Here is a 24,329-nt window from a genome sequence, read left to right as displayed (position 1 = left end):
CATTTTCTTTCCTTGGGACACAACATTCTGCCACCTTGGCTTCCCATAGAATTAAAAGTTCCTACAAATTACTGATAATTGTAACACCTCTTATTTTTGCCATAAAAAAAAATATATTGCACTATTTGGCTTTCCTTTAGGGGGAAGAAAAACACAAGCATGCACACACACACATAGACACACATACACACCGTGGACTCATGTTCTAAGAGCATGGCCTAATGGTGCATGACTACCACATTAAAAGAAATGTGTTCAGTGATGTCACAAAGCTGATTGCCTCAGTTGATCTATAATTTGGTTCATTAATAAAAGTCAGCTTATTGGTAGTATTCTTGCAAAGGCTTCAAATTATTGCATTTTAAGTAAAAATGGGAGTAAGATGCTAACATCTATTTCTAAACTTTTTAAAATACTAATCTAATGCAATTATAACACTAGAATCCTCTACTCAAGTCCCACAAATTTTTGTTCATGATTTGCCATAAGGAAACCCAGCCCCAGCTTTGCTGACTAGTAAGATAAATTTATCTTTACCAGACCCAACTCTTTCTGGCATTCTGCTAAGTCTTGGTGGAGAAGCTAAATTAATCCCCCCAAGGACTCTTTAAATTGCCAGCTAAACTTTCTTGGAACCTTGTCACAAATAGGCATTATGTTCTTTGTGAGAAAAATTTTGCTCTGCATTCGATCAAACACCTTAGTTGTTTGCTTGATACAGAAACCTTCACTAATCTTTATAATCTTCTACATTATTCAGTTTAAAACTCCTAAATTCACATGTATGTGTTATATATGTGTATGTATGTTCTTTTATTTTATTTTAATTTATTTTATTTTATTTTATTTGAGACGGAGTCTAGCTCTGTCACCAGGCTGGAGTGCAGTGGTGCAATCTCGGCTCACTGCAACCTCCGCCTCCCCAGTTCAAGCGATTCTCCTGCCTCAGCCTCTGGAGTAGCTGGGATTACAGGCATGTGCCACCACACCCAGCTAATTTTTGTATTTTAGTAGAGATGGGGTTTCATCATGTTGGCCAGGATTGCTTCGATCTCCTGACCTCGTGTTCTGCCCACCTTGGCCTCCTAAAGTGCTGGGATTACAGGTGTGAGCCACTGCACCCAGCCTATATGTTCACTTATATATGCATAATATTTATATATGCTTTCTTATATACAAGTATATTTGACATTAAAATGAATTACTAAAAGCGATTATGTCTCTGATTGTTGGTTCCCTTGAAATTACTGTATGTAACATTTCCATGTGAACTAACCTGCTTTGTATCAATCCTGCTTATCCTTTATTGGTATTTTATCAACTTGATTTAATTTAACTGTAGAAATGCTTCAGTTTCCTGTGGAAATTAAATTAGCCAATTGAATTTTAACTGCTGCAACTTTTTTTGTATTTAGATGACTTATTAATGACCATGGTCATTTTGTACCGTTTATAAATTTTATTTTTAATTTTTTTTTAATATAAGAGAAATACTCTAGAAAGTATTCTTTGGAAAGCCAAATTATTTATTTTGTATGGTACTGACTGTGAGTAGCCTTAAATAATGTCCACTGACATAGCTATAGTGATATTAGAATATATAAAAAATTATATGATATGCAGTGTTATACACAGGAATATTCCTAGCATAAGAGGATATAAGAGTGTTATTTTATTTAAAATCCCTGGATTTTTTTGTTTCAAAGTTCATGCAGTACACCATACTCAAGTTTGGTTATTTAAATGTGAAAATCTTCCTTAAAACAGAATAGAGGAAGGTAAGTGTTTTATTTCGAAATTACCCAAATTGCACTACTTTGGACCATTGAGGTAGGAAGACCTCTTAAGGACAGAAATTTGAGACCAGCCTGGGCAATATAGTGAGACCCTGTCTCTAAAAAGAAAATAAAAAATAAAAAAATTAGCCAGTCATGGTGGTGCACCTGTAGTCCTAGCTACTCTAGAGGTTGAGATGGGTTGAGGTAGGAGGATCGCTTGAGACCAGGAGTTACAGTGAGGTCTTACCGCACCACTGCACTCCAGCCTAAGCACCAGAACAAGATCCTGTTTCAAAAAAAAAAAATTACCCAAACTTTAGGATTAATATTAAAGGTACTGAGGTAATATGTTTTAAATTTAACCTTACATGAGCTACAGTTCTTCATGATGGATAACACATGAGATGACAAACATCGAGAAACATGCTAATCCAAAAAGAATCTAAGCTCATTCTAGAATAATTTGAGGCTTTGGGAGATACTATATTTGTGAAAAAAATAGAAAAACAAGTTATCATGTCACAAAAGTGATTATCCCATCAATGAGGAGCAACCCCAAACTGGTTATGTGGCTTTGATATATTTTGATGATTGAGTATGCCCAGAATAGCTGATTCAGCAGGGCTGAAGAAATGTAGTTTTGGCACAGGTGGCAAGAAATTTCATAAACAATGACAAAATTTTATCTCCACCACCTGAAATGTAGCAAATATTAAATATTTCTTTGATTTTGAAAGGCCTTGTTAATCATTTCTTTGATTTTGAAATGCCTTGTTAATTCTTTTTACTGCTAATCATTTGTGCTTTGTGACCAGCATAAAACAGCTACAGCACATTAATGCATCACAAGCAACTGTAACCAAATTAAAGTCCTGTAAGTCCTGTTTTTTGGTGTAGGAGATTCTGTGCTTATTTCACCTAATGTACTTTTAACTAACCATGACAAAAATAGTAGCTTGCTTCTGAAGATGGTGAGTCTCAAACATCAAAACAGAGTCAGAAATGTCCTAGGTGCCCGGACATCTAGAGGAAGGCTCAATAAATGGGAGTCAATGAAGTCTAGAACAAAGTCTTGGATTAGAGTGGGTCTTGAGTGAAGCATGAAAACCAGATATTTGCAGGCACAGCTGAAGGCTTTGAAGGCACATTACTCCAGCATTTTCATGGGAAATAGCGGTGCTATTATAATGATATAGCACTGACAAGTCTTGGCTCATAGCTCTAGCAAGGAAGTTTATAGAGGATTTTGAAGTCAGACATATTTGGGTTTGCACATTAAATCTGGAACACTCCATTCATATTATATCCTAAATGTAGTGGTCCAGAATTCTAATAAGTGAGTAGAATGCCAGATAAAGAATCTGGGCAACATTTGGAAACTCCAGGCAGGCAGATGGGCCTGATAATGTAGATCTGATATGAAACCCTTAGCTCTGGTCTGGAGTTCAGGCATAGTAAATTTCCTAAGGATCATACACTGGTCTAGGCCTCAGTCTTAGAATGGACCTTGGCAACTCGGTGGGTTCTGAGCATAAAGACAGACAAAGAAAGACTATTGCAGAAGTAGTTTAGAAAACAAAAGAAACCCACTAGACTGGGGGCTGGGTTCTACTAGGTCTTGAAGAAAAGCTCAGTTTTCTAGTGCTGAATTAGCTACTCAAAAGACCCAATGCAGGGCTACTAATTGTGAATTTGTATCTTTGCAGTCATTAGTACTTTTAACAATGACTGAGAGGACAGCCTTTGTCTGGGTGGCGTGTGTGTGTGTGTGTATGCATGTGTGTGTGTGTGTGTGTGTGCATATGTGTGTGTGTGTATGCATGTGTGTGTGTGTATGCACATGTGTGTGTATGCATGTGTGTGTGTATGCATGTGTGTGTATGCATGTGTGTGTGTGTATGCATGTGTGTGTGTATGCATGTGTGTGTGTGTGTATGCATGTGTGTGTGTGTGTGTGTATGTGTGTGTGTGTGTGTGTGTGTGTGTGTGTGTATGTGTGTATGGGAGTGGTGTTCAGCAGCAAGACTGCCAGTTATATTCACTTGTCCTATAGGACCCACCCTTGTTACATCATCTCAGCAATCTCAGCAATCCTTCCTTGTATCCTCAAATTGCTTTTTCTTCTTTAGGGCCAGCTATTTAGTACTAGGATGTTATTCTTCCTCACAAATAATGGAGCCAGACATGTAGTTATTTGCTCAATTACCAATAATAACGCAAACTTTTGCATTTAGAAATCCTATGCAAAGATTAGCGAGAGTTAGCTATAGACAAAGAGAGAAAGAAAAAGAAAAAGAAGTTGAAGTTTGTTATCCAAATTGTGTCTTCAGTCTAAGAGCCAAGTTACACTTTTATTTACATATAATTTTAATAATGAACAGCATAATTTCATCTTATTTCAAATTATCGGTTCTTAGAAAAGAACAAGTAGAAAAAAAGACTGAAAGTTTTAGTGAATTTCAATTACTTTGGCTTAGCAGCAGTAATTGAAAAGCTAATTTGTTTAGTAATGAACTTTATCTGCAAAAAGAAAAGACAAGACCATTACTGAATTCAACATCAATGACTTACGCTCCAGTTTCAAGCAAAAAAAGACAATAGAACTTGTCTATACCATTCTTCAGATTGGTGAACATTAATCATGTTTTGTTTTTTTTAAAAACTACAAGACGGTTATATAGGTGCAAAGAACACGGTGATGATCATAATTTTGACTATTACAGAATGAATATTTGGTGGTTTCTGAGCAAATAAGAGGTGTAGGGCATTTTCCCAAGAAAGTTTTCTTGAAGATACTGAAGAAGAAAATACATGATCCTAGGTTTCAACCAGTTTCCTTTCTAGTGATGTAGGTAAGATCTGCACAAAAATACATGTAATATAAAGACAAATGGGGTTTTTTGAAGAAGTGTTACAAGTGGTGGTACTACGAGGATGGAAAGATCATATTTGATCTAGGTCTGAAAGGGGAAGGGTGGTTAAGATTTTATCAAGCACATATAAAGTGATTAAACAGTAATTCTCAATGAGGAGAATTTTTGACATGTCCCCCCCGATCCCCCAAAGGGCATTGGCAATGTCTGGAGACATTTTTGTTTGTCACAACGAGGGGGATGCAACTGACATTTAGTAAGTAGAAGTCAAGGATGCCACTAGACATCCTGCCATCCACAGTACAGCAACAAAGAATGGGCCAACCAAAATTGTCAATACTGTCAATCTTGGAATAAAGAATCATTTCAAGTAGAAGGAAGAATATTCACAGAAGCAACGCTTGTGTCCTTTGGGAAATTCTGCGTGGTCTAGTTTGTCTGAGGTATAGATTATGTGAAAGAGCGTAAGATAAGTGAAGGCTGGAAGGATAGTTTATGACCGGATGTGGACAGATTTTGATGTTAGATTAAAGAATTGTATTTTCTTATTTGTTGGTCTTCCCAATACCAACTAATAAAATATTTCACCGAATACAATGCAAGTTAAAAGAAAAACAACTTGTATTATTCAATATTATTTCAAACATTCAATGGATTTTGTTCTTTTTAAAAATTTCTTTCTATCTCAGTGTAAAGAATTAAAAGGGCCTTTGGAAACATATACAACTAACTCTTTAGAAGAATATTCCTATTATCTGCCAGTTTCCTTCAAACTTATTTACAAAGAATAAGAGATTACTTCCTTAGATAAGTGCTGGGATTCTTCTAACTTACGCCTTTCATGACTTTCCTCCATTAAATATTTAATTATTTTCAAGGCATTTTCGTGATTATTTTAATTACACATAAGTAGTATGTAATATCTGTATGTGGCTAACTCATTTTATTGCTCAATCTCCAAAAGCATCAAGATAAAATATAGAGCTACTTATTTTATTTTCAATTAACTTGTTAAAAAGCTTTAGTATATCTGCCTTAGTAAAATTATTTGTTTATAATTATCTGTATGTGTCAAGCTATGATAAACAACTTCTTAAGATCAGAGAAACTTTTTATCAGATGATACGCCCTTCTTAAAAAGTTTGGTCTGTAATTATAGGATTATATTTGTATAAATTATATTCAAGATCATACATCTAGAGAATCCTCATGTGGCTGATATTCTTTTTCAACAGCCAAAATAACTTTTAAGCATGTATAAGATGATTGCATTTAAGAAATAATACATGGCTGGACCTGGTGGCTCACGCCTATAACCCCAGCACTTTGGGAGGCCAAGGTGGGTGGAAACCAAACTGTCCAATATGGCGAGACCTCATCTCTACTAAAAATACAAAAATTAGCTTGGCGTAGTAGCGCATGACTGTAATACCAGGTACGCAGGAGTCTGAGGCACAAGAATCATTTGAACCCAGAAGGTGGAGGTTTCAGTGAGCCGAGATTGTGCCACTGCACTCCAGCTTGGGTGATAGAGTTAAACTTTGTCAAAAAAAAAAAAAAAGAAAGAAAGAAAGAGACAGAGAGAGAGGGAGAAAGGAAGGGAGGGAAGGAGGGAGGGAGGGAGGGAGGGAGGGAGGGAGGGAGGGAAAGAATACATGTCATTGTGAGCATTTGATTTTTACAAATAATCAAAATGAGTTGTCTTAAAATCAAAATTCAAATCTTGAAACAATCCATTTTTACATGAAATTAGAAGATAAGAATTTTGTCACGAAATGATGTTTTATCTTAGAGTTTATTAATGGACAGTAAGAAATAAGAAATAGATTTTTTTCAGTAACTGTTCCTTTCGTCAAGTGTCTGCCTTTTTTGGAAGTTATTCACATAATAGTGTTTATGACTTTTTTTTTTGTAATTCCTCTTGCCTCTCCTTTATTAAAGTTTACTTTTGGACAGGAATCATAGGGTGTTGGTAAGCATTCAGCAAATATTTATGGAATGAGTAATTTTAAAGTAATATTATCTGATTTTTTATAAGGCAGTTTCCCAAAAGTACAAAATATGAAATGCAAGATAACGATGATGTTAAAGCTTCATGTAAAGCCAATTGAAACGTGCTTTCATTAGTTCCTTGAAAGCGGACCTCACGGATTGATATCTTAAAGAACATGCTCGCAACATGCTCCATCAATAGGTCTATCAAACTATGCGCAGCAGCCTAACAAATTATAAAATATTGATTGAAATGATAACATATCTTTTTAAGCTTCACCAGGAAAAAATAGTAAAGTTAGAGAATCTTTACTCAGATAACAGAAGATAGCATTTCAATGCATTGTATTAAAAATAGAAATATAACAAAATGGAGTAAGAAGATGGGGAGAAATATCAGGAGGGCTATTTTTGCTGCAGAATTTGCTTCAACATGCTAACTCCAATTGTGTCATGTTATACAACTGGAACCTACATCAGAGCTTCAAAACTTCAATTTAAAAACTCACTTCAAGATATAAAGCAAGCTTTTGGCAATGCTTTTTCTTCAACATGGCCCCTTGCTTGCATAAACAGTTTAATCATTGCAGGCATTAGCAAACATCCCCCTTTTAAAATCATTTCTCCACCCAATCCTTTAACTCCCAGTGCTTCCTAAATTTCTCACCTCCACTTTCATACTCATTCTTATACTCAGTTGCTACTTTTCTGTAGCTCTTTTTCTTTTATGTTGAAAACTATCTAGGCCGGGTGTGGTGGCTCAAGCCTGTAATCCCAGCGCTTTGAGAGGCCGAGGTGAGCAGATCACCTGAGGTCAGGAGTTCGAGACCAGCCTGGCCAACATGGCAAAACCCCGTCTCTACTAAAAATACAAAAATTAGCCAGGCATGATGGTACACCCTTGTAATCCCAGCTACTTGGGAGGCTGAGACAGGAAAATTGCTTGAGCCTGGGAGGCAGAGGTTGCAGTGCCCGGAGATCGTACCACTGTACTCCAGCCTGGGTGACAGAGTGAGACTCTGTCTCAAAACAAACAAAAGAACAAACAAACAAACAAACAAAAAACAACTATCTGAATTTATCCCATCCAACAAAAACTCAACTTATCCTATCTTGCCACAATAGTCCTCCCTATTAGATTTCTCCTGTCTCCATCTTCTTCCCTTTCATCTTCTATCCCTTCCTTTAATTCTCTACATCGCGTTGGACCTTGGCTTCAGAGGCGTATCAAATGCTTCTCTTCACAGAAAATTACCTTCCCTCATACACCACCTCAAAATCTAAGCCAAGTTACCTAATTTTAAAAGGAAATGATTATTCATTATTAGTAATATATTTTAACAATAATTATCATATAAACAGAAATTGTGTGCATTAAATATTATGGCTTTTGATTTTCAAATTTCATTGTAAATATAGCAAGGGAGATGCTACCTATTCTGAAAATACATTTTTATAATGAGGACAACTAAAGCCTAGCTGCTCAGTATTTTTACAAAATTTCAGATAAACATCAGAATTTAGAAATTGCTACTTTAATATTATCTAAGTCTCATTTACCTGCTGGTAATGCTACTCCAGAATTTTTTTAGGGTTGTAAAAATCTATTGTGATTTCATCATTTCCCTGCCCATTGCTTCCACATTTATCCTATAATCTTGCCATCTGTTTCACTGACATGGCAGACCCAGAGGGCAGGGAGCATATCTTATCTGTGAAATGCTGTATGTAAGTGTGGATTCTCTGTCAGCATTTAAAAAATAATAGAACTTCAAATAGGATTGATTTAAGCCTCCCTAGTCAGCAGTTAGTCTTGGTGACATGAATCACTCTTTCAAATGGTAATTTACACCTGTTACCTGCATCCACAGGTTGGAAAATGCTTGCACCTTAATTAATTGCACCCTTGTGATGTGGGAGATTGTATCCTCAACTCTGAGACGGGGGGAGACTAGGGAATAGAGAATCAACAGCTTTTCTGTTATTTCAAAGAAGAGTTTTGCAGAAGAAAATTAGAATTCAGGTCACTTTTCATTGAATGATCAATGAGGTTCTTTAGGAATCTGTGCTCTCATGAGAGAAACATGGTGATGGCATCTCTTCCAGTAAGAGATGTACTTGTCCTTAGCTTATGCAGTAGCATCAGTTCAATATGACCTCAGCAAACATCTATTTTATTTTTCTTTTTCCTTTTTTTTTTTTTTTTTTTTTTTGAGACAGAGTCTCACTCTGTTGCCCAGGCTGGTGTGCAGTGGCACAACCTCAGCTCACTGCAACCTCTGCTTCCCGGGTTCAAGCGATTCTCGTGCCTCAGCCTCCTGAGTAGCTGTGTGCCACCACGCCCAGCTAATTTTTATGTTTTTAGTAGAGATGGAGTTTCACCACGTTGGCCAGGCTGGCCTCAAATTCCTGACCTCAAATGATTCACCCGCCTCAGCCTCCCAAAGTGCTGGGATTACAGGCTTGAGCCAAAGTGCCCGTCCACATCTGTATTTCTTAACATCTATGTTTCTTAACTTTTGCTCTCTGCTTCTGTAGTGACTGATGTCATCCTCAGAGCCAAAGAGCAGGTTGCATGCAAATAACTTTTAGGCAAGCATCACATTAGAGCATAATTCCCCAAATGGTAGTGCCACCATGTAATTAAGCTACAACTGGTGACAAGTATCTGACATCAGATAATCATTTAATGGAGGAAAATGGGAGGCAGTTCATTATTTTAAAGTGTGTTTTCTTTAAAGTTCCTTGAGGATGTGGAAGGATTTTCTTGGCATTCAAATGATTTCAAAGTGTTTGTGTGTAATTATTTTTTGGCAGGTTTTAGAAATATATTTGTGATAGTGATAAGTGTTTCCTTGGCAGACATCATTAAATGTTCATGAGACCTATAAGCGGACTTTCTCCTTTGATTTTTCCCTACCAGAGCACATGTTGTCTGGGTTAATATGCTTTTTGTTCCTTAAAGTTGAACAAAATCTTAGGAAGTGCTAAGATAGAAACTTTATAAGGTGTTGTAAATACGTTTTACACAAAATGTGAAAGGTTTATTGTTATAACAGCTTAATTTGTACTTTGCTAAGTCTTATTTGGTCATTTTCACTGAACACAGAAACTGATAAATTGTAGTTCTTTTTTTTTAAATGTTTGAGACAGAGTTTCACTCTGTCACCCAGGTTGGAATGCAGTGGTGCTGTCTCAGCTCACTACAACCTCTGCTTCCTGGGTTCAAGCTATTCTCCTGCCTCAGCCTCCTTAGTAGCCAGGATTACAGGTGTGCACCACCACACCTGGCTAATTTCTGTACTTTTAGTAGAGACAGAGTTTCACCATGTTGGCCAGACTGGTCTCAAACTCCTGAACTCAAGTTTTCTGCCCAAAACTCAGCCTCCCGAAGTGCTGGGATTACAGGTGCGAGCCACCGTGTCCAGCCTGTAGTTCTAGAAGTATAAAGATAATGGTAGATCCCATCTCTAAAAGACTCTGAAACTAACATTTTTACATATTTGTGAGGTCAACTTAGTAAATTACAAAAGAGAAAGTTGAATTAGGGAGTGAACTATAAAATATTCATTCTTTCATCAAAAATATTTGTTGATTATCTATTGTGTGCAAAGGACTATACTGCACTAGTGACATACTCTGTTGTGCTTGTAATTCTAAAGTCAGTACGACTTTGAAAATTCCATACCTGTATTAGTTCATTTTCACATTGCTGATAAAGACATACCGGAGACTGGGCAATTTACTAAAGAAAGAGGTTTAATGAACTCACAGTTCCACATGTCTGGGGAAGCCTCACAATTATGGTGAAAAGTGAAAGGCACATCTCCCATGGCAGCAGACCAGAGAAGAGAACTTGAGCAGGGGAACTCTCCTTTATAAAACCATTATGTCTCATGAGACTTATTCACTGTCACAAGAATAGTGCTCAGAAAGACCCACCCCCATCATTCAATTACCTCCCACCGGGTCCCTCCCATAACACATGGGAATTATGGGAGCTACAATTCAAGATGAGATTTGGGTGGGGACATAGCCAAATCATACCAATACCTTACTACCATCTTTACCTCTCCAACATCATCTCCTGCATTTTGAGTTAATGTTAATCTCTAATTGTCTCATGTCATTTTCTGCATTTTTCTAACCCCATCTCTGCCCTGTTCTCTATCCTTGAAAACTCTTGCCTGAGCTCCCTGAAATTCAGTTTGTTCATCTGTATATTGGGAATAACAATGTAACCTAACAATTGTGAATTAAACAAATCTATGAAACATTTTGCTTAATTATTAGCATATACTAGTTAAGCAGCGATTACTTGATAATATTTCCATTATTGATATTCAGAGTTCAGCTTAGATATCATGAGCTCTCCTGGAAGGGGATCTCCCTGGGCCCACTACACGGTGTTCATACTTCTATCTGCAAGTCCAGCCATGTTCTATGTTACTGTGAACCTAATAATTGATGAGTGCCTTGAGAATATGGGCTATGTGTTATTTCTTCCTATATCTTCAATGATTAAAATATTCAAAAGTCTCAAGTGTTGGTCAACTAAAGGAGTGAAGAAATGCTCTGGAAAATAGACACATGGCTGATAGTAGTTGGGAATATTTTACCTTCTCCTGATGAAAATGATCGTTCTTTTGTATCCATTGCTCTCTTTTCTAAAAGAAATGCTGGTGAATGCACTCTAGAGATGTTTAGCCAGTTCTCACTTCTCCCACCCCTTCCCTGCTGTGAGGCCAGCATTTGTGGTGTAGATTTTGCTTTAAATGCTGGAAACCTAGAGGAACTGTTATATCATAATAGTATGGTGAAAGAAAGAGGCAGCAGTTCAAGTAGACAGGTGACAAGTGACAGGTAGATGATGGTTGTTTTCTGGCTGATGATCAGAGTTCATCGACACAGAAAGATAGCAACAAGCAATACTTGGAATTCAGGTAGGCAAGTAGATGGATTCAATAAGGTTTGGCAGCAGATGGTCAGGGCCCAGGCCAAGACTCTGGAGAGCAATCCTGACCTGCAATTCTAGAATTATGGCTAAGGCAGAGATCCTGTTGTCGAAAATAAATTGCACAATATGGAAAAGACATGTATTCTCAAGGGTTTAGCCAAGCTACTTGCTTCTGGGGAAGAGTTCAGAGGAAATTGTTTGATGTCTAGTAGTCTAGATCAGTGTTTAAAATTTATCAGTACCAAAGGAAGGTGGCACATGCTTTGTTTTTCTTAAATACTGTTCTATATGCTTAGTTCCTGAAGTTTATGTTAAATTTTATTATAATTATTATTTACATTACTCATGATAAATCAAAATATTTATTGAAATATACTATTAGAATCTTAAAGTGATTAAAACATATATTTCTTCCTTAGAAGGGTAAACTTAAATATAAGCAAAATAAATACAAAGGTATCTGGAGGACTATTTGAGATGGAATAAGAAATTATAAAACAGAAAATAGAGTTTACTGCTATCTTATTTTTCATTATAATTTTAATGAATTGTATATCTTCAAAAGATATTTTATATTTTTCATTTGTGAATTACATATACATATAATTATACTGTATATATTCTGTGACTTGATTTCCTCATCAGAAATTCTGTTTGTGGGATTAGTCCATGCTGATATGGGTAGCTATAGTTCCCTGATTTTCAATTTATGTTGTATGTTATTGGAAGATATTGTGATAATTTACTTATCAATTCTTCTATTGATGGACATTAGAATCCTTTCTGGTTCTTTGCTATATTTATCAATGCTCTTACCTACACTTTCTTGCAGCATTCTATGATCTTTGTATTTAAAAGTTCCAGTCCACATAAATCTGCTGTTCAACCTGAGATAAGTTACTCTAAGTCGAAGACTCCTTGTGTGTAACGTAGAAATGACAGCAGTAACTTACCACACAATGTTTTCAAAGAGTAAATTAGACAGCATATACCAAGTGCTTAAAATAACACCTGCCCATAAGTGCAAAATAAATATTAGCTATCATTAATAGTATTACTCAAAAGCAATGAAATAATCTCTGGAAGAATTGTCAACTCTAAATATCAATAAGAAAAAGCTCGGCCGGGCGCGGTGGCTCAAGCCTGTAATCCCAGCACTTTGGGAGGCCGAGACGGGCGGATCACGAGGCCAGGAGATCGAGAGACGATCCCGGCTAACACGGTGAAACCCCGTCTCTACTAAAAAATACAAAAAAAAAAAAAAAAAAAAAAAAAAAAAAACTAGCCGGGCGAGGTGGCGGGCGCCTGTAGTCCCAGCTACTCGGGAGGCTGAGGCAGGAGAACGGTGTAAACCCGGGAGGCGGAGCTTGCAGTGAGCTGAGATCCGGCCAGTGCACTCCAGCCTGGGTGACAGAGCAAGACTCCGTCTCAAAAAAAAAAAAAAAAAAAGAAAAAGCTCACATTTCTGCTCAGTATGGTTTAAAGCACCAAAATCAAAGATTCAATTTGGCATTCTTCTTTAGCATTTTAGAGTTCACTGTACTTTTGTGGCAATGTTAGGATATTTGAATGTCCATCTCAACGGCTTCTACAATCAGATGCAAATATTAAAGCCTCTCTAAAGACTGAAAGCCAGTTGAAGGGTCTTCCTCATTAAGAAGAGGGAACATGTCTTGAAGTAAAATAGCCTGTTGGGTACAGTTTACAGTGTTGTTGTTTTATTTTGTTTTAGAGATGAGGTCTTGCTATGTTGCCCAGGCTGGAGTGTAGTGGCTATTCACAGGCATGATTGTGGTCCACTACAGCCTTGAATTCCCAGGCTCACATGATCCTCCTTCCTCAGCCTCCCAAGTAGCTGGGACTGCAGGCACACAATGCAACTTTGTCCAGTCACAGTTTATAGTCTTTCTGCCTCTTCTCTACAGTGCCCAGTCATAGTTCCCAATAGCCACTGCTCATTAACCCCTATTCTGGTCTCTGGAACAATATAAGATAATTCCTTGACTCTACATATTCTAACTTTTCTAGAAGAACAACTGAAAGGCTTATGTTTTTTCTAACTGTTATCCTGGTGTATGTATGTATAGGCATGGTTCATAACTGAATGAAAACTCAGCCCTATTTCCTCTTAAAGCTCACAGAGTCAATTATAAGCAACAATATGATGATTATATCTTCAAAGCAAAATAGGTAGATTTCATTCATATCAAGCCAATAGACAGAACTGCTAGAGGTTGAAAACCAAGATTGTTCTCCCCTCGTGTAGAATCTGCACTTAGTTTAAAGGTTGTGGACTTAGATACAAACCAGTGGCTTTAGAAAGAGGTTGTAAGATGATATGGTGCTGCTTTCTTTATCAGTAGTGCAAATGCCCAGAGCTGAATATGTGTTTTACTTTGTTTAAATAAATCAACTTTATTGAAATAATGTGCATAATTTACATTCAATTAAATGCACAGATTTTTTTCGATGCATACTGCAGTGTGTCTTGACAACTCTATATACCCATGTAACCACCACTCCAATCAGGATATAGAATCTTTCTATCACTTTAGGAAATTTCCTTATGCCTCCTTTGAATCCTCTCTTCTCTTCCCCACTCTTCCCTGACCCACCTGGGCATCACTGCTCTGATGTTTATTACCACCTTTTAGTGCTGACAGTTCTTGAACTTCATATAAATGGAAGCATGCTGATGTAAACTTCATCTGGCTCTTTTTTGCTCAATTAAATGTGCATGGTGTTAATAAAGGGAAAGGATGTTTTTAAATCGATTTTTGCTATAAAATTATATTCACTTAAAATTTGTACACGTACAATGATTTAAATCACCTTAGTTCAAAGTGATATATTGGATCAGTTGAAATAAAGGATAATTGATTTCACTTGGGTATATAGGGCATATTCACCATTAATCAAAAACTAAAAACAGTTCTTGAGTCTAGGCCAGGTTGGCCAAGTAAAAATGAAGCAAAAATTTACTCATTCAGCAGTTCATTAGTTAGACCTTTCCTCATCACCTATTAAACCATCCTCAATATTTAGTAATGTCCTAAAAATATGAACCATTCAATTTTAAAAAGACTATTTTTTAAGACCCAATTTGCCCAGATAAATCCCTTCTGGCATATTTTGTTGGTTTAGAAACTAAAAGTCAAATTAGGGAAGCTACATCATCTGCCAGTTAGTTACTAAAAGTGTTTTCCTGCTTGCCACCATTCAAATGATGTGTGTGTTGAGAGAAAAAAAAAAAAAAATCTGGACCAGAAAAGCACATGGAGATACAGAGTTGTGGAAAAACATTGAAAAATGTTTGTCCACTTTCTGAGAAAGGAAAAATACAATTGCTTTTTGACAGTGCTGACTTCTGTTTACCAGGGCTTGCATTATAATCTCCATCATTAAAATTCTGTAATACTTCACAAATTTGGAACATCGACTCTATAAGGGATTTAGTTTTATGCTTGCTCATCCATTTATGTGAGTCTCAGGATGAAATTCTACTAGTAAGTCTGCCTGAAAGAAGGTGCAATATCCATTTTCTTCTGAAGTGTTTCTTCTCCTGGGAGCTACCTAGTTCATGGTACTGTCTAACTGCTTTTAGAATTGTTTGCTTGGTTATTATTCTGGGGATATTTTCTGAGTGATGAAAATATTTTAGAATACATTGGCTTAATTTTCAAATACTGGTACTTTATTTTTATTCACCTTGTGTTCTTCTACTTGGTGTATTTTGAAGAGCATGCGCCTTGCTTAGCATGGTGAAATGCAGTCACTGCTAATTATCATGGCTGCAATTTTCAACTTCACAGGTGAAAATCAAACCACAGACTCCTAAGTGCTGGAAGCCATGCAATTCTAAACAAAATCCTGAAGGAGCACGAAACAGACGGCCAGTTAAAGTTGGCTCCCACCTTTCATTGAGCAGTCTTACAAGGAAAAGAATTGCCCCCAACTTGACCATTGTTTCAGTTGGCATTGCTTTGGTAGTTCTTTACATTTTCATTAGGGCAGGACAATTTCCTCTCAAACATGCTGTTGCCATTTGCTTATGTAACGTTTTCATCCAATCAATATGCTTCTTTATGATGAAGATAAAGAAATGCCACCAACTGGCTTGTGCTATTTTTTTAAAAAAAATAATGCTGCTTTATAAAAGTAACTTTTACTATTTCCTAGGAAAAAACAAATGTCATCTAAGGGTCATAAAATAAACCAAGAATTTTAAAAAGTTTTCTGCTCATAGAAGTGAATATTTTTTCCTTCAAGATAGTTGTGTGCAACAGGGGACAAATGGTAGCAATGGGAATAGGAAAGTGAATCAAAAAGGTAATCATGTGCATCCAGGCAGCATTCCCTCTGCAACAAGATACTAGTGTTTCTGATCGACAAAGTGTGTAGTGAGTTAGGGTCCTGAGGTTTTCATCAGCTGAGTGTGAAGCCTCAGTAATGTAGAAATGCAGAGCACTCATTCATGTCATTTGAATGAGCATGTCTCAAGGCTTGATTTTTATTCATATATTTGTTTGATCGATTGTCATTTTCTCTCATTCCTGTTTTCTGATAAGATAGGATAGCAAAGTCAAGCAATGCTTTTCCTTCTAGTCATCAAATCAGAGTAACAGCAGTGAGTCAGATACTCTTGTTATAAAGACCAAGCATATATTTTCTTCCCAGTAGAATTATCCAATCTCTTTTTGATCTTTGCATGCTGTATTAATGACCGTTAGTTACATTGACATGGAGAATATTTGATTTTTTGATGAATAGTGTTGCAATAATTTATCAAAACTATCATGCCTGTGTGTATAGATGGGTGTAAGTGTGTGTGTGTGTGTTCGTGTGTGTGTGTTTTATATTTATGAATCGTTTATGTAGATTGTTTCAAGAAAAGGGAGTCTTGTAAATTAACTCCTAACTTAGTTTCTTTGGGGTCCTGTGCTAAGCACTGGGGAAGGATTAGATATCAAAGTCGAACTCAAAAATTTTACTCTTTAGGGAAAGGCAATTGCACAAAAATAAATGTGATGTACTACTGTATGAGAAATGCAGATAACCAGTGGTGGATAACATAAAAAAGAGATTGTTTTCAGCAAAATAATGTGCATAAAGGAATTACTATAAACTTTGGTGTCTTATTCAGTTTTCTTTCCCTGTAACAGAATACCTGAGACTGGATAATTTATGAAGAAAATAAATGTATTTATTATAGTTCTGGGGGCTGGAAAGTCAGTGATTGAGGGGCTACATCTGGTGAGGGGCCTTCTTGCTGGTGCAGAGTCTCAAGGCAGCACAGGGTATCACATTCTGAGGGGCTCACAGGCGACAGCCAAACTGGCATATATAATGGCCTATTCCTGTGATAACCAACTCAGTCTCTTGATAATGCATTAATCCATTAACTAATGAATCCATGAATGGATTAATTTTTTTCATGAGGGCAGAGCTTTTATAACCCAATCACCTCTTAAAGACCTCATCTCTTAATATGTTACACTGGGGATTAAGTTTCAACATGAGTTTTGGAGGGGACAGTTAATTCAAACCATAGCATCTGGCATAAAATAATGTGCTGCAATGAACATATGTGTGCATGTATCTTTATAATGGAATGATTTATATTCCTCTGGATATATACCCAGAAATGGACTTGCTGACTCAAATGGTATTTCTGCCTCTAGGTCTTTGAGGAATTGCCACATTGTCTTCCACAATGGTTGAACTAATTTACACTCCCACCAACAGTGGAAAAGTGTTCTTTTTTCTCCACAACCTCTCCTACATCTGTTGGTTTTTGACTTTTTAGTAATAGCCTTTCTGAACTGGTGTGAGATGCTATCTGATTGTGATTTTGATTGGTATTCTCTAACGATTAGTGATGTTGAGCTTTTTCAGATATGTTTGTTGGCTGCATGAATGTCTTCTTTTGAGAAGTGTCTGTTCATGTTGCCCTTTGCTCACTTTTTAATGGGGTTGTTTGTTTGTTTCTTGTAAATTTGTTTAAGTACCTGGTAGGTAGATGCTGGATGTTAGACATTTGTTAGATAGATAGACTGCAAAAATTCCTCTCATTCTGTAGGTTGTTTGTTCACTCTGATAATAGTTTATTTTGCTGTGTAGAAGTTCTTTAGTTAATATTTTCAGGAGATTAAAAGAGGATGAGGCTGAGCAGTTACTGAGTTTACAAAGGAGATCACTGTAAACCTTCAAGACAACTGCTTTGTCATGGTAGAGGCATAGGCTAAAGTGTAAGGAACTTAAAATTAAATGAGAGCTGAGAAAATGGAGCTGGCTGGCTGTAGTTTACCTTTCTCTAAGGATATCTAATGATGAGAGAAAGGAGAGAAGATGGCAGCTTCTGGTGTAACTTATGCCTAAAAGTGGCAATCTCTTACGGACAACTTCTGTGTTTTTTTTAAAATACATAAATAGGTAAGTAAGTAAATAATAGTAGTGCCTACCACTAAGACACAATGAGGAGAAGGTTCATTCGATATAACAGATGCCACATTTTGGGGGGCTGGAAAGAAATTAGCATGTTATGCAGAAAGCCAGGTGTTCTCAGGATTAACAAAGTAGACTCTAGGATTTTTATACAAAGCTATGCAGAGAAAAGTCAAAAGGTATACCTATGTCTGTGGGCACACATTTTAATGCTATAGCTGTGGCTTTTTTGCATTTATATATTGTAAATTTTATATCTCATATTTCTTTAAGCATAAGTATCCTATGATAACAAGGTATTATGGCTTTCTCCCTTTTCATTTTTTTTAATGTAATTATCAACAGTAAGAATGCATTCAACAGACACAGAATATTGATTTTATTTTTTACTCATTGACATTTCTGTGTTTTCTTACGCTAGGAGGCTAACAACTTTCAATTTTATGTATTTTATCTAGATTTTTAAGATACAATAATGATTTAATATATGTGGGATAATACATTACTACCACGCTTGTGCACTTGAGTTATTCCAAAGTGCTAGGCAGTGAAACACAAAAATGTCAGTGTTGTTAGTAATATAATTTGATATTTTAAGAAACAATAATGACAAGAATCTCTAAATTAATTAATTCGTTCTTTTTAATAAGCTTGGAGTCATTTATTGGGAAAATAAATATAAGATTCACTGTAGCTGTCTTTTCGGGAGGAGGGAGATAAGAAAGTTAGTTACTTTTATGTATTTATCAATTTTCCCAAGTTGAAACACAAGTCAACACAGGACATGCAGTGGCTTTTGGACCCTGACTTCTCTGCCTCAGGTTTAATCTTGAGATGCCAGGTTTTGCAGAGTCTGCTAAGGATTTTATTTTTATTCATTTTATTTATATTTCTTTTATGGCCTAGCAGAAATATGAATAACCAGTTAGATTTTTTAGGAAGTAAGCCAGCATACTAATGAATGATTTGCAATTTCAAGGTAGTTTATTAATTTGTTCTAGCATGGTGGTGACACAGAAATTACTGTGACTTTAGAAAAGAAAATTAATTTGAGCTTTAGAGTCTGTTTTCTTGCTTTCTTCTGGTACTTTATCTGAAGTGGAATCTCTGATGCTCTGGTCTTTCTGATGAAGCTTAGATTACTTTGGGTGTGTATCTTCTCTCTCTTTTTTCCTTTCGCACTTTTTTTCTCTAGGGATTTGTATTTCAATTGCAAACCTTCTTTCAGTCAGGTTTCAGGAAGTAATTGTACACAGTGTCTCTCTCTGTGTATATGTATGTGTGTCAAAGGGACAATATGAAGAGCCAGAGAGTCATTTCCATAGTGAACATAAAGATTCTAAACCAAATACTAAATCAAGTGATTCACAAAACACTCACATTGGGCATTCTGTTCCTGCTTTTGGAAGTCGTAACATGATAAGCAGAATGGTAGCTGATACAGATGATGGTAGCATATTTAACATCTTTGGTCAAATCCAATGCCTGATTTGCTATAGTTTGGGATGGCTACATGTTAATAAAATATTTTTAGTTGAAATTCTTAGTAACCAATTGATAATGTTCTTCATAAATTCGATTATTGCAATATATCTCTCCTGTAGTTATAAAAACCGGTACCACCCCATCTGTATCCTTGCATTAATCCGACAGTAAGTATCACAAAGACTGCCTTTTGAGGACAAGTTTGAAGAACCAGTGTGAATAGTTCTTTCATTGAACTTGTATTTTTAGAAGCACAGTGATTCTGATACGTGAGAGAATGTCAATTTTACCTGCGGCGTTCTTGAATAGGTAGCTGGTGCCAAATTTCAGTAGCATCCTCAAGAGGGCACTGTCACCTATTTTATATATGGTATAATTTGTATCCTTTTATTAAGACGCCCGCCGTGCAATACTTGAAGAGTTATTTTAATCTGTTTTTATGTGAAATGCAATCATGCATGCTTTGCATCATCTATAACCCTGCTATCTACAGCAACTTCCCCCTGTCCATTGTTACAGACCATGGGTTGACTTGCATATCGGTATACAAGTTTTATATCAGTAACATTTTATAGATTGATCCACTTAGGCTACATAGTCTAGGCCTGTTTAATAAGGATCTTTCACAACACCCCCACTTAACATTATTTTTTTCCCTCTCTTATTAAAATATATTTTATGTAAGTTATCTTACTTTTCACCATATGTATACACACGCCATGCTTGACTCTGGAGTCACATTTCTTGGGTGTAAAATACCAGCTTCATCAGTTAGACTTTGTGATATGGACCAATGACTTCTCTTCTTCAGTTGTTATGAGGATTATATGAGTTATATATGTACAATACTAAGCTAATTGTGCTAATATAATATACTTCAAAAGTTCTCTATTGCATTTGCCATGACTCAAATAATCAGGCTTATGGTTTGTCAAATTTAGCTGAACTCTGATGATTGAAAATGTTTAATTTTTTTTCAAAATGTAAAGCATGCTTTTTATTTCTCAGACATAGAGTTTAAAAATCTGTTTTTAAAAGCATTTCCAAAAGTATACATACATGCAAGTATAGTTTTACAGAAATTCTGTTCTAATTGACTTAGATTTAATTATTCAAAGAGGCAGAATCTATTGAGTTAAATATACTAAAGCATAACAAATTAAACATTTTGAAATAAATTATTTTTGTGGAAATGTTACTTATATCCATCATATTAAAGGTTTGGAGATTTTTTGCAAATACCACTTGAAAGGAAAAATCAATTATTTATAATTTTCATTTGCACAGAAGTAGCTATATATACCCTATAGATACAACGTAAGAATTTATTAAGTGCAAAGATGAATTGTTTATTTAATAATTGTTATAAAGGGACAAATGAGAATGAAAGGACACAGTTGCTATTATATCATTCTGTACATAATAGTGCTTAATTGTATATCATTTTGATAGATTTGAGTAGTTAAGTTTTAATGTTCTCAAGTTAACTAAAACACACAGTTTTTGTTTATTTTTTGTAAATAGGCTCAATTTCCAAGTAGTTGAAACCTTCCTTTTTCTCTGATTACACAAATATCACATAACAGCAGTTTTAAAATCAGATTACATGGACTCAAAATCTTCTCTAAGATTAAACTCATGAATAACTTCATGTGGATTTCTCCTCAGCTGCTGTTGAGGGCAAATGTTCAAATACAACTTTCCCCCGCATGTATACACTATCCTATAGCATGATTGCCAATTTGTAAGCTTCGAAGTGCAAACCAGTGGTCTCAAAACTTGGTCATCATTCCATCTTTATTATTATTTTTTTAAATTCAGGAATCACAAACATTGGGTCATGTACAGCTGCATCTTTTGGACAAATGCTCACTGTCATAGGAGCCACCATCCCTGCCTTTCCCTGATTATCTAACTTCTATTCATTCCATAGGAGTCACACAATTGTCATATTTCCCTTCTCAAAATTTACTTCTCAAAATGCACTCATTTGTATCATAAGAGAAATACAGTAGGGGCAAAGAGAGAGACTACTCAATTTTTTGATTGATTGGTTGGCTGATTGATTTCAGAGCTTTCTTTATGAGTTTCTTACATTTACATTTAGAAATTGATGTTGCTTTGTCAAGTTTGTCGTATTTAATTAGCTCACTCTCATAATTGTGAAGATAAATATAGCTGATGCCTTTACCTATATTTTATTCATCTTGATCATTTTCTTCCTTAGGGCTGCTATTTATTTCTGCACTCGTAAATGACTTGAGAGACAAGATTTTAAAAGTGGTTAGTTCCCACTTGATAGGAAATGTGTTTGGTTTAGTCTGTAGTGACTTCTTAAATTAACATTTTAAAATATCCACATGCATAGATGACTTGTGGGTTATTTATACATTTTTAACCATAATAAATTTTACCTTATGGTTGCATAGTAATTATACTCCTCAAAACTTTAATTAAGCAATTATCTATATGAGCATTTGTTAGAATATTAGTTCCATAAAGAAAGGGACATTTTCTCCTCCTTTCATATAATTGCATCTCTACTATGTAGTTAAAGATCGGTACAATAAATATTTTTTAGAAAATGTATAGAATAAGGTTATTATTAATTACTAAATACTGCTTAATGAGAAGAAAAATAATATCTCAGGAATCTTGAAAAGTAGAATATTAATACTCTTATTAATGTTTCTGGATTTCTTTATGGCTATACTCAGTCCTCAGACAAGAAGGTAAACATCTCTCAAGTCCAAAAATATGTTAACAATCAGAGCATCACAATTTTGGGTAAAATTTAGTCATTCTGTTTTCAATAAAGATTGCATCTCACTAAGGCATGTAAATGTTGACACTTTCTAATCCATGGCAATATCATTATTTTTAGTCTTCAGGCTTGATGCCAGTTAGAATCTTTCCATGTCAGTAGAATTCAAGACTAATTTGCTGTGATTAGCAAAGAATTACTTTGCAGGCTTTCTATTCATTTATGCAAGGACAGACCTATTAATTCCAACTCACTGAATTTATATGGGATGCCCACAAAACTCCTTGGAAGCCTCAAGCTTTTATTACAAATAGTTGATTTTTCCATATGCCAGATACTCAGCTTTCCAGGAGAAAGCATCCCACTAGTACTGTTGAAAAGAGAGAGAGAAAAAAAGGCAAAGCTCAATTCTGTAAGTAAGGTTGCTATTGCCACTCAACAAAGGAAATCGCACTTAACCCACTGCAGTGTAAGCTCTTCTTCCAAACAATCTAGAAAGAACGTTATATCAAAATGTTGTCCTAGCAGAGCTCCACAATGTAAAAGGATAAATTACCCTTTGAGAATAAAAGTATAGTCAGGGTAAAGACGACTATGATGATATGTATAATTCAACTGTAAACCAGAAACAGAAAAACAAGCTGTGGATATCATTTGAAAGTAAATTCTTATATTGCTACTTGAAAGGGGCTTCAAGGCGGGCAAGCAAAAGTGAGGATAGAGTAACTGTGAGTGTTATGGGTAAGTATAACCCATTGCTTCAAAGTCACTATCAGTGTGTGGTTTAGTAGTTCAGTGATAGGAGGCATAGGCCCTAGTTAGGAGGAACCAGTCATGGATATGCAAGAGCGACACAGACAATGTGGAGCAGCCCGGGAAGCAACAGGCAAGAAATAAGCTCCATTTCTTTTTCTTGCTAGCAACAGGGATAAGGCTTAAATTTTTAATATTGATTGTATCTGTTAATTGCATTGTAAGTGACAGAAAACTTGACCCAAATTAGGTTTAAGTACAGAGAAGTTCATCAGATTAGGTATCTGAAAAGCTTGAAATTTGATCTGGCATGGCTGGATACAGGGTCAGATGCAGTCATCAGGGCCCTGTTTGACTCTCTTCATCTCTTGGTCTCTCTTTCCATCCTCAGACGGGATATCTTTCTGTGATTCAAATACAGTACCTGATAGCCATTCCAGCATAGTCACATGGTCTCCAGTGAGGTCACATGGACATACCTGAACCAATCATTTTGATGAAAGATAATATATTCTGACTGGCTTAGGCCCAAATCAAATGTCTACCCTAGGCTTAGGGATGGGATTAGCTCTGCAGACACATCATAGCCTAAAAGCTGAAAGGGGTAGTTTTCCGAAGCAAAATAGTATATTCACACTAAAAATAGGGGAAGTGGATTCTGAGTGGCAAAAACACAAATGTCTACTTTATGGTCAATAAATCGATAATTACAGTGACGGCATATCTTTCTGGCTGTGACAGGAGGTGCAGGACTCAGCAATTCCTTTGAAGTTCCCTATGTTCAGTTTATACTTTGGCTTCAAGAATATGCTTCAGCAAGAAATAGACAGAGTAGAGTACCCTCAGGCAGGCTTTTGCCAAACACTGGGTTTGTGTCAGATTCGTTGCACATCAATTTCAAGAAACAACTTACAAAAATATCCTGATTTTGGAATTGGATGTTGATTCTATTACCATTGTACTCTGCTAGGTAGACTACAATATTATTGTTTGTTATACTGACAATACGCAGGTGGGGGTGAGTCTAGAAAATAAATTTTACATGATATAATAATTGTACTGACAGTTACATTAGCTCAGAAATAAAATAGAATAATGGGGAAAAATAAAACTATATATACTCAGAGTGCAAGGACAGTCCTCTCTGTTCAGAGACTTTCTGGTTATAAATCATGTCTTCTAAATATGATCCATGCTTTATTGTGGATGTCCTTGTTTAAGTATTGATTAGGCCCATGGACATTAATGGCAATAATGTGATATAAAAAGATTTTATGGTAAGC

The 24,329-nt window shown here is 35.9% G+C and overlaps 1 protein-coding gene and 1 long non-coding RNA gene across 14 annotated transcripts in view; one reads left to right on the top strand and one right to left on the bottom strand.

Annotated features, from left to right (window-relative positions):
* The window catches only part of LOC139362443 (uncharacterized), a 33,246-nt gene extending 21,869 nt beyond the window's left edge, over positions 1–11,377 (bottom strand). The window contains exon 1 of the long non-coding RNA XR_011621394.1: positions 11,263–11,377. This is a non-coding gene — a long non-coding RNA (uncharacterized lncRNA). The remainder of the gene's footprint in view (positions 1–11,262) is intronic.
* LOC105487786 (protocadherin 7) overlaps positions 1–24,329 on the top strand; it is a 427,259-nt gene that overhangs the window by 305,464 nt on the left and 97,466 nt on the right. The window lies entirely within an intron of this gene.

Source organism: Macaca nemestrina, chromosome 3 (genome assembly GCF_043159975.1).
Source record: "Macaca nemestrina isolate mMacNem1 chromosome 3, mMacNem.hap1, whole genome shotgun sequence".
NCBI lineage: Eukaryota > Metazoa > Chordata > Mammalia > Primates > Cercopithecidae > Macaca > Macaca nemestrina.
This window is presented reverse-complemented; position numbering and strand designations above follow the sequence as displayed.